Below are 9,794 nucleotides of genomic sequence, written 5' to 3'. Positions count from 1 at the left end.
ATCAGTATGTACCAGCTCCAAATCCGCCGATTTTGGTTCTCTAACCTCTTTGAAAAGCTCACATTTTTCTGCTTTCCAAAAAATACAGCTTCACACAGCTTGTGTTCAACGATCTTTAATTCCGGTAGCTTTCCTTTTGAAACAAGCATTTTCATTCCCTTCTCACTCGTATCCCCAAGCCTACTATGCCATAGACTTGAATTAGCTCCAGCATCCACATCCGCTAATTTATTTCTCAAACTGGAAGTCATATAAAGTGTTCCAGTTTTCTTTCCTCGAGCAACAATCATGGCTCCCTTTTTCACTTTCCAAGAACCATCACCAAGGGTCACCTTATGACCTTCGTCGTCAAGCTGTCCCACTGAAATCAGATTGTGTGTCAACTTTGGTACATGCCTTACTTTGTTTATTTTCTATACAGATCTATTTGTCATCTTCATCGGGATATCAACCATACCAATTATTTCCAAAGGTTTTCCATCAGCCAGGAAAACTTTTTCGTAATATCCCGCAATGTAATTATCGAATACATCACGATTACGAGTGGTATAAAACGAAGCTCCCGAGTCCATAACCCAAGAATCAATCGGGCTTTCCATGGATAGTAATAGAGCATCATGTACCTCCTCAGTAACAAAATTAGCGTCGTTCTTTGTTGATTTGCAATTCTTTTTCAAGTGATCAGTCTCACCACAGCTCCAACACTTCACATTCTTTTCAAATGTGTTATTGTCTTTTTCATTTTTTGACTTGGATCTACCATGTCATTGGTTAAAACTCTTTTCGCCACTACCTGCCCTTTCCTCTATTCTCGAGATTTATAGCAGAACTTAATGATGTTCCTTCGTCAGAATCCATCTTGCGAACTTCTTCGGCAAGAATTTGACGATTCGAGCAGGAAATAATTGATGATGTTCCTTCGTCAGAATCCATCTTGAGTGATCTCCAAGGGTTGTCACATGAGATGGTCTGACATAATTGAATTTTAGTTTTTCTTTTCCAACAGAGTTGCTAACCGCTGCCCGCATCGGTTCCCAATTGTCTGGTAAAGACGCCAAAAGAATAAGTGTCCGAATCTCATCATCAAATTTAATTTCAACCGATGTTAGCTGTGAAACAATCTTGTTGAATTCACTGATGTGTTTAGCCACCGATGCATCTTCTATCCTCTTCAAGTTAAATAAATTCTTCATGAGATGTACTTTATTATTTGCCGATGGCTTTTCGTACATGTCCGACAAAATGGACATCATCTCCTCCGTTATTTTTGTCCTCCGCCACGTTATGTGCCACGTTCTTCGTTAGGGTCAATCGTATTACACTTAACACTTGTCGGTCAAGAAGCTTTCAGTCATCATCTTCCATCTCTTCCGGCTTCTTTTCATATAGAGGTTGATGCAACTTCTTGCTATACAAATAATCAATAATCTGTAGTCGGCAGAACGTAAAATCTGTACCAACAAACTTGTTGATACCAGCTCCCGATCCATCATCTCCAGCCATCAGCTTCGTTAGCCTTAGCAAAAAATCTAAAAAATATTTTTTGATGTGGAAGATCAGACAAAGCTGCAACCACAGAGCATACTCAGAATTCTTAAGAATTTTCACAACAAGGCTCTGATACCAGTTTTTGGGAAATTATACCAAAGCGATGTCGATCACGATGATAATATAGTACCGAAAAGTTGCGGAATAAAATAATCAACAAGATCACAAAGATTTACGTAGGTTCACCCAAGATAAGCTACGTCCACGGAGCACTGCAACTTTTATAACTTGAAGAAATATTACAACAAGTGTATACACCAATACACTCAATATTTCTCAATCCCAAACCCTAGTATACCGAGAAAATAATTTCTTAACTTACACAGAGAATTCTCGCACTCAAGAAAAAAATACACTCTTTTTTTCTATGCACTCTCTTTTTGTCAAAGCTGAAAAGATTTTGATTTTGAAATACAATAACTGAAGGAATTGAGCTCTATTTATAACTAATTCTCTCGTTCAGTTTTGTAAACATTCGATGTGGGATATGTGATTTTTATTATTTTATTTAATGTGGACCCCACCCCATTAAATCTTACCTGACAAAGTCAACAGATTAAAAACATTTTCTTAAATTAGTTTTTCTAAAATATATTGTTTGGTTACAAAAACTGTTTAAAAAATACTTAAATAAAAGATTTTTTAAGCTAGAATATCTAGCTTTTAAGCTTCTGCTTTTACTTGAAATAAAAACATAAGAATTTTTAATATTTATCAAAACATCAAAATCGTTTCTATTTTTTTATTCATTAGAAGCACTTCAAAAAACTTGAATTATTTAAATATTTTTTTAAACTACAATTTTATATCTAAACTCACTCTAAGTCAATGGAGTTCTACTCAGGGCGTAATCAGAATTTCAAAATATGGAAAACTAGAAAATAAAAAAAAATTAATCTAGAAATCAATACAACATTTTCCACATGACATAAAGATTAAGTGCAATCCACGATTTTCACAATTTAATCATCAAATCTGGATAAATATTTTCCAAAAGTTCAAACATTAATCATATGAAAGAGTACGCATAATAAAAAAAACTTACGCGAAAGAGGGTAACTTAAATAAACACTACTTTAGTCGTAACCTTCGATTTTTCAAAAGATCAAATCTATCAATTATGTAATCTATATCAATGTCATGAGCAATATCTCTCTCAATATACAAAACCATTGCATTGTTTAAATATTCCTGCTCTATTTTGTTGCAAAGTGGGTTGTGTCTTGAGAAGTTTCATCCCTGAAAAAGCTCGCTTAATTGTAGCAGTGGAAATTGGAAGAGTCAAGACCAAACGAATCAGACTATCAATAATGAAATAAATCCTCGACTTCTTTGTTTCAACTAGTAGTCCGTAGTTGGCATAATTTAGGAAGAGAATCAACATCTTTAAACCTCGGATTCTCAAATACATCAAGCTTGTAATGATCCAATTGAGTCTTAAAATGTTTAATGTCATCTTTGGAAAAATCATTGGGATAAAATTTATCGATCAAAGAATAAATAGCACTTTTAGAGAATGATTTGAAGCCATCACTGAGATTCAAGGCTTCACAGAGAGTGAGAAGCTCTAAGAGATGGGAATTCCAATTTCCAGGTGCTCTTGAACCTGTGAGAGATGAGCTTTTTTCTATCGTTTTTTTACTTGTTCTCTTTTTTTTCTTTTCATTTTATTTTTTTAATGGATGTATTTAAGGAAATAATTGGACTACACTATGTCTATATAAAAAAAATTAATAATCTTTGCTGGGCTTGATCCCAGCCCATACTATGGCTACGCCAGTTCTACTTCATTCTTTCTTGTATCTTATTTTGATATATCAGAGTAAGATTTTCCTATCTTGTACTTACATTTTACGACATGGTAGCGGTCTTTAGGAACGACCCACGATGAAGTACGGTAGCATGGCTTCCCGCTCAGGTGATTCTTTCTCTTTGGCCAACGAAACCTCACCTTCATCACAAATCACGTATGGGCTTTCTAATTTGTAAGATACAACGAAATGAATCCACGGGTTGCCGACCCTACCCGAGCCAAAATGAATTCGAAACATTACATTTGCATGTTTTGGAAGGAGTAGTTTTCCTAACATCTGTCTCCCATAACTTACCTCTGTCTGAATAAGGAATAATTAACTTTAAAAAACAAGAGGAAGTAGCCGTGACTTCATTCTTAATTGCAAGAAAATTATACCAAAATTAGTAAGTATTTGGATTGTGAAATTCAATTCCTTGCCTATGTGATTAGCGTTGGACCATTGAAAAGTCATTATTGTACTACCCAAAAACTAGTACACGTAAACCCATATATGATCGAATTAATTTATATATTTAATAATATAAATAATGCATGTTATGTGTTAAATTGTTTTAAATGCATAGATATTTATTTTATTATGCAATTTAAGATTATTTCTCGAGTTTTATTTTTTCAGACGAATGTTTTATACCGAACCCGGAAAAGAGATCGAAGACGATTAATATGTTAAAAATTTAAGTTATATTTTTATTTTAAGTCAAGAAAATAGTATTTTTAAATGTTTTTATAAATTTTAGCATTTAAGGGCTAAAACTAAATTATCGGGAGAAAAAGAGACGATAATCATTTTATTTAGCAAAATTCGAAAATAAGGGATTTAAATACTTCTACTCAAAATAAAATATTTTAATAATTATTTTTATGACTTAATTAATTAAATTAGATAATATTTAATTATCGATAGAATTTTAAAATTTTAGTTTTAGCACTCTTAATTTAAAATTGAATGGCTTAATTAGTAATTTAAAATTTGATTATTTAAACCTAAAACCCTAGTTAATATTTTATTTGTCTACGAGGAGGAATCTTACCCTAATTCCTCATAAACCACACAACCACAACTCACACACCAAGAACACACACACACACACACACAGAGTTAAGCTGAGATCTTCACCTAGGGTAGGAGGAATTTTTTTGATCTTCTTCCATCAGAAACTTCAGCCGAACACTACTGTTGCGTGTTTTCTTGATTGCTCGCAAGCGCACAACGTCAAGTTATAGTAAAATGTATTTTTGAGTGCAAGTGTCGATCCCACGAGTAGTGTAAATAAAATATATATCAATGCCTGTAATTAAAATAGTCAAGATTTTATCTAGAAAAATCAATAACCAGATTGGTTTGTTTGAACGAATTAATTGAAAACAATGAATTAATTTGATTACCGACTGGAGAAATAACTATGAGAGAGAATATCTAGAGGAATGATTTCACTAAGTTTCTACGATAATTCTTCTTGTTGTATTTAACTTCATGAATTCCTATTATTTAATGGCTAAGAACACTTACGTGTTTTATTCCCCCTTTCTCAAGTGACGAATAAATTGTATCGATCAAACTTCGATTCAATTATTCCTAATAAAAATCTAAGTTTAATTGATAAATGCAAACAATGTTCTTACCTAAGCCTCGCTAAAGTTATACGCCTTCCGAACGATATAAATATTCAACGATATGTTCTCTAATGATCTATAATCCTAGTCCCTCTCCCTGAGTTGTAAAATTAATAAGACAACACACAATTTATGGTCAGTAAATTGCAGTGAAATAAATGTAGAGAACACAATTAAACAAAAACGGAATTCAATCATCAAAATATCAACGTCAAATCATCGTATAGACAAAGCTACATCAACCTCTAGAATGGAAATTTAGTTCATCACGGAATCCAAGCGAAGACAAGACATATTCATAGTTTTAAACATCACTACACAATAAAATAAAGAAGCGAAGGAAAAGATAACAAATCCGAAGTGTCGTCTCTGTCCTCAGATCCGTCATTCTTCGTATTTGTGATTGTTCTTCGCTTCCCAAATCTTCGTCTCGTGTGTGCTTTCGGTGTGGGGACTCGAACCTAATTCGTCTTCTTAATCATTATTAAGAATCAATATAACAATTAAGAAATGTGGGACATAAATTTTTTTTCTTAAAATGCAAATGCGGAAACGTAATATAAACACTCTGATATACATGTCAATTTAAAAGTACATGTCTTGTACAACATTATTTATCTCACACTCAAGTTCAGTTACTACATCAAGTACTGAAAATCAATTTACTCTAAGTCCGGATCTCCACGCTAATCGTAATCTCTCATCCTCTTCCTGATCCTGATCATGCCCCACCTGTTGTCATGCACACATACAAACAAGAAAACAGCCGGATAACTAATGTAAACATGCAGTCATATAAAACATATATATAAAAGCATGAAACACATATCAAAAGCATGTATCAAATCTGAAAGACATGTATCGATATAAAACTGTAAATCAACTCTAGACTCGTCATCTCAGACTCGACTCATCTCTAATCTAGGGATCCCGATCTGAATAAGAACGCAACGTTCTCCCATCTACTTTACCTTAGCTAGATGGTGGTATGTTCTTAGTCCCAGACTTTGGCTGTCTATATCGAAGATCTGCAATAGGAGTCGGTCTTCTCCTCAGTATATCGATATATATCCAAAAGTCCAGTGACTTGGCGGTTCTGCCATGACGATTCTGCTAAAGACTAGGCGGATCTGCCCAACTCTAACTCATGCTTTGCTATAGATCAATAGACTAAGCATAACAATATCAAGAATTGCAAATATCAATGCAATAATCATTCAGTATGTGATTTTGGGAAACTCCAGTTAATCTAACTCGAGTTGTGCAATCCCGAATCAACATTGATGTATACCTTTCTCTCTGTCAATCTGACTTTGTCGAAGTCTCGAATTCCAATCTGTCAATACTCAACTGACAATGACAATAACGAGGAATACAATATCAATACTGGATATAATCAGAACTCAATCAAATTCTGTTTCAACAGCATAACTTTACAATCTCAATATACCCAGCAATATAAATCAATAAGATATCCATTCCCACAACTCATAATCAATACGATACAAATCTGATATCGCATCTCAGTCAAATCAACTCTAAAATTCATAACAATTCTACACAGTATCCGTTCTTCAATCTGGTTTCGATTATACGATGTCTAACATATTAGAAAGACCATATATGAATCATATCCGATTCTGACAATATCATAATTTCAAGACATATCAGAACATAAGAAAACTTACGTCCAGTTGAAGCCTGCGTCGATAGAAACTCAGTACTGAATACGGATAGAAAATCAGACGGACGGATCGAAATATAAAGGCGTAAGGATTTTCTGAAACTATTCTGCTCTCCTTTCTTCGTTTTCTCCATTTCTGAATGAAGGAATTCGTATATATATATCCTAACTTGCATGGTTCAGCAACGTGTCACTTTTCTTGGATATCGGTTGGCGCTCAGGCAGTCATAAATTTCCGCCCGGGCGCTTGCTCGGCGCTCGGGCGGTTAAAACTTACCGCCCGGGCGCGAGGTGTTCTGCCTCCCGATTATTCATTGGCGCTCGGGCGGTCAAAATATACCGCCCGGGCGCCACATCTTCTGTCCGAAGCATATTTTGTTGAACATTGGCGCTCGGGCGGTCACTTTCTACCGCTCGGGCGCCAATAGTTCTATCCAAAACTTGTACAATTCATATGCTTTGCTCAATCTGGTCTCGGAATGTGTTGGAAACTAAATTCCGGCGTTTGACAAATATGAACCAACTGATACGCGCGATTATATTCAGCAACTGGACTTAACAACTGAAATCAGCTGATCTAATAAAGAAAACTAGATCAGTTGGAAACCGATCAGTTGATACATTCAGCCGTATGCTTTTAAACTGATCAACCAACTGATACGCGTGATTATATTCAGCAACTGGACTTAACAACTGAAATCAGCTGATCGAATAAAGAAAACTGATCAGTTGGAAACATATCAATTGATACATTCAGCCGTATGCTTTTAAGCTAAGCATCCTTCAACTGAACATGTCTCGGAAAAAAACACTCAAACGACAAAGAGACATAGAAGACTGCAACTGAATATGAAACGCCGCACTTCAATCAATACAGCTTAGAACAACGCATTTCGGCTAAAGCAGTTAAGACGCCGCATTACAATAAATGAAGCAAACAAAAATGAAGTGGCAATCAACGGATACAAAGATTCCAATATATCTCAAGTTACCGTTGGAAGGGAAACTTATAAATATGACAGAAGAACAGCTGAATAAAAAAGATAAGATCATTCCATTCAAAGCTTGCTGTTATTCTACCAAAATCTTAGCTCACTCTTACTTGATTTATTCGTAGCAGTCAAGGCTACAATTTGAGCTCACTAGCACTTTGTAATAATCGTTAAATTCGATAGTGCTAAGATCAGTTACGCTTTGAGAACATTTTGTGATACTAAGAGTTTCAGCTTTTGGCAGTGATAAGTCCAAACTGAAGTGGGTCAGTACAAATCTTGTATTCGATCAAAGTCTTTTAGTGGAAATCCTATCCTTGAGATAGAAGGGGTGACGTAGTAGTAATTGAAATATCCGAACATTCAGAAACAATCCTTTTGTATTTTATTTTCGTATTCTATCTTTCAGTCAGTTACTTTCCGCAACTACTTTAGTTTAACTGATTGTCATTGACCAACAAGATTTCGAGAATCAGTTTTTCACCAAACTGAACTCAAAATTTGAAAAGATCAGTTTTAATTGTGAGTGTTTATTCAATCCCCCCTTCTAAACACTCTTGATACGTTAATCGATCCTATAAGAATGGCCCGGCTATAATCACATCAGTTCATAATCAATAATCTCAGATTAATAGAATGAAAATCTCGGGCATTACATTCGGTTTCTCGCGTCTTTTCTTTCCCAAGGTGGCAGTTCGTGCGTGTTCTGTTCTCCCACGGCGGCTCTCCCTTTTCTGACCTAAGAATCGCTCAATTTATAACTTTCTGGAATGCGCCGCGCGCGGTTGCGCATGAAGTGGCGCGGCCCTGCACGAGCTTCTGCTTGGTGGCTCGTGTCTGCACGCGCGGTTGCGCGTGAAGTGGCGCGGCCGCGCGCGCGCCTCTGGTCTTCATGCTGTATCTATGCACGCGCGGCTGCGCGTGAAGTGGCGCGACCGCACGCGTCCCTCTGTCGATCATCTTGCATGTATGCGCGCGCGGTTGCACGTGAAGTTGTGCGGTCCGCGCGCGCACCTCTGTCCGATAAAGTGCTCGCGGCTGTGCAACTTATTGGTCCGCTTTTGCGCATCGCTCTGTTTTCTTGGTCCAATTGGCTTCGTTTCTACTATTTTCTCCATTCCTGAAATGACAACAAAAAAAAACCAAAAACGCATAATTCTGTTCGAAACAGGCATAATTCAAAATGGATTATAATATAAATTAAGTGCAAATCTTGCACTTATCAAACCCCTCAAACTTGAACTTTTGCTTGTCTCGAGCAAAATAAAATAAAATAAAATAATCTAGGAAAAATTAACGCTAACGACTATAGTCATGGATATGCAAAAAGTGATATTGGCCTCCGACGTATCTAATTTCATGTAATTCACGATTTCCCAAGAGTCATGTGCGTGTGTTATATGTCAATGTTCATTTACCCAATCAAATGCTAAAATAGAGTTGTCATACCCATTCGTCTTACAAACTCAAGAAATCATCAGCTCAGTGCCGCTCACACTTCATTAAAATACAAATTCCCATTCAAAGATCACATAGGACTTTATCGGTGATTAATTGGCTCAATAAATATTCAACAAAAAATATACCAAAGATGAAATCACACCATGAGATGCTTGTATGCAAATGATTAAAGTCTATACGTGTTGACAATGTTTTTCAGGTATCCATAGGTTTGACTTGAACTACTTTTCTCCACTAGTATATTGGATAAATGTGACAAGGTTAATAGGTCTTTTAGGCTTGTAACGTTAGGCTACGGCTCATGGCTACAATAAAGGTATGGAGATCAAGATTTGAGAGAAATAATTGAATTTTCATAATTCTCATCCTCATTTCATTCACCGTCACTTTATTGTTTTCTTCCCAATCATATCCTTCATCTCCCATATATTTTCTTTTTCACCACTTTTGATTCAAATTTTTTTTGAATGTTTTTCTTATTTTTGTCTATTTTCAACTCCTTTTAGCACATTTAACTTTTTCTTTTCTTTTCAAGGAGTATTTGAATCATTACAACACCCATGAACTTATTTATTTCAAAATTAGGTAGGACAATAAGTGTATAAGCTTCATTAGGTAGTCGTTGTGGGATGTAGAATAGATACAAGTGGGAGCTAATTGTATGTCAGTTGACATACAC

This window comes from Primulina tabacum, chromosome 1 (assembly GCF_025594145.1).
Source record: "Primulina tabacum isolate GXHZ01 chromosome 1, ASM2559414v2, whole genome shotgun sequence".
In the NCBI taxonomy this organism is placed as follows: domain Eukaryota; kingdom Viridiplantae; phylum Streptophyta; class Magnoliopsida; order Lamiales; family Gesneriaceae; genus Primulina; species Primulina tabacum.
The sequence above is the reverse complement of the archived record's forward strand: the minus strand, read 5'-3'. Positions refer to the sequence as shown.